A 2,653-nucleotide genomic window follows, 5' to 3' on the forward strand; every position below is an offset into this window, starting at 1 on the left:
AGACTGTATTGTTCATTTGTAAGAGGACTGAATCAATAATCAAAACCTCCAACAAATAAAAGTCTAGGACCAGATGGCTTTAAGGGCGAATTCTACCAAACATTCAAGGAATTAATACCAATTATTCTCAAAGTCTTACAAAAAACTGAAGAGGAGAGGCTGCTTTCACTCATTTTATGAGGCCAACATTACCCTAACCCATATCAGCTAAGGATATCACAAGAAAAGAAAATTAGAGGACAATATCCCTGATGAACATAAATGCAGAAGGCGTCAAAAAATATTAGGAAACCAAATTTAACAATACATTAAAAGAACCATATACCATGATCAAGTAGGATTTATTCCAGGGATGCAAGGCAGTTTGACATCTGCAAATCAATTTCATATACTACATTAACAAAATGAATGATAAAAATCCTACCATCTCACTAGATGCAGAAAAAAGCATTTCACAAAATTTAACATGTATTTGTGACAAAAACTCTCAACAGGGTGAGAGTATAGAGGGAACACACCCTCTTTCATAATGGTTATATATGACAAGGTGATAATATGAGAAGCACACAGCTAACATAATACTCAGTGGTGAGACAGGAACAGGAGAAGGATACCCAGTCTCACCACTTTTACTCAAAACAGTATTGGAAATCTTGTCAACAGCAAGAAGGCAGGAAAAAATTAATAAAGACATCCAAATTGGAAAGGAAGAAATAAAACAGTCACTATCTGTAGATGATGATTTTATATATAGAAGAGCCTGAACACTTTATTTTAAAAATGTTAGAATGAATTCAGTAAAATTGCAGGATACAAAATTAATATACAAAAGATATGTTGTATTTCTATACACTAACAATGATCTAGCAGGAAATTAATAATCCCATCTACAAGTGCATCAAAAAGAATAAAATATCTAGGAATAAATTTAACCAAGAAAATAAAAAGATTCACAGACTAAAAACTGCAAGACACTGATGAAAGAAAATAAAGGTGACACAAATAGATGGAAAGATATTCTCTGCTCATGGATAAGAATTAATAATGCTCAAGTGTCCATACGACTCAAAGCCATCTACAGATTCGAGGCAAACCATTTCAAAATTCAAATGGCATTTTTCACAGAAATAAAATAAAAGATACTAAAATCTGTATGGAACCGCAAAAGACTCTTAGCAACCAAAGCAAACTGGAGAAAGAACAAAACTGGAGGCATCACACTCCCTGATTTCAAACTAGATTTCAAAGCTATAATAATCAAAACATTATGATACTGTCATAAAAAGAAAGAGCCCAGAAATAAACCCACACATACAGGATCAACTGACCTATGACAAAGGCGTCAAAAATATATATGGGGAAAAGAACCGTCTCTTCAATAAATGATGTTGAAAAAACCAGACAGCCACATGCAAAAGAATGAAACTGAACTATTATTTTATACCATACACAAAAATTAACTTAAAATGGATTAGAGAATTGAATAGAAGACCTGAAACCATAAAACCCCTAGAAGCAAACACAGGTGGTAAGTTTCCTGACACTGATCTTGGCAATGATGTTTTGGGTCTGACTCCAAAAGCAAAGGCAACAAAAGCAAAAATAAACAGTGAGACTACATCAAACTAAAAAGCCTATGCACAGCATTTTAAAGGAAGTCATCAACAAAATGAAAAGGCATCCTACCGAATGGGAGGAAATACCTGCAAATGATATATATAATAAAAACATAAAGAACTCCTACAATTCAACAGAATTAGAATCATTGGAAGAATTAGAATCATTGGAATATTACTCAGCCCCACACACATAAAATGGAACCTTGCCATTGCAACATCACTGATGGACCTGGAGGGCATTATGCTAAATGAAAAAATTAGTCAGGACAAATACTGTATAATTTCAATGACATATGCAAAGTCTTAAAAAATTTTAAAACAAATAATAAAACCCCAGTTCAAACATACAGACAACAGCCTAGTAGTTGCCAGAGAAGGGGGTGCAGGGGATCGGTGAAATGGGTGAAGGTACAAACTTTCAGTTAGAAGTCATGCGGATGTAACATACAACATGGTGACTACAATTAACACTGTACTGCATTTGAAAGTTGCTAGGCGTAAATATTAAAAGTTCTCATTACAAGAAAAAAACATTTTGTAACTATGAACGGTGTTGGATGGCAGACTTACTGGGGTGATTGCGCCTATACACATATGGAATCATTCTGTTGTAAACCTGAAACTATTTTAATGTTATGTATCAAATATACTTCAATAAAATTTTCATTAAAAAATAACATAATACAGGGCAACTGGTGGCTCAGTCGTTTAGGCACCGGACTTTGGCTCAGGTCATGATATGATGCCTCGTGAGTTTGCATCGCACATCAGGCTCTGTGCCTCTGCCTGAAGCCTGCTTTGGATTCTTTCCCTGTCTCTTTCTCTCTCAAAAATATATAAACATTAAAAACATTTCTTAAATAACATAATACATGCATATAAAGGTAGCTTATACAGGTATTAAATGTTATAGAAATATATTCAGCATATGAAAAAAGTTCAACATATATTCACATCATAGTTAAAAAAAAAATTACAAACCTCTGAAATTCTCCTTTTAAAATTCTGTGATGGGTGCCTGGGTGGCTCATACG

Source organism: Crocuta crocuta, unplaced genomic scaffold (assembly GCF_008692635.1).
Source record: "Crocuta crocuta isolate KB4526 unplaced genomic scaffold, BGI_CrCroc_1.0 scaffold162, whole genome shotgun sequence".
Classification (NCBI taxonomy): domain Eukaryota; kingdom Metazoa; phylum Chordata; class Mammalia; order Carnivora; family Hyaenidae; genus Crocuta; species Crocuta crocuta.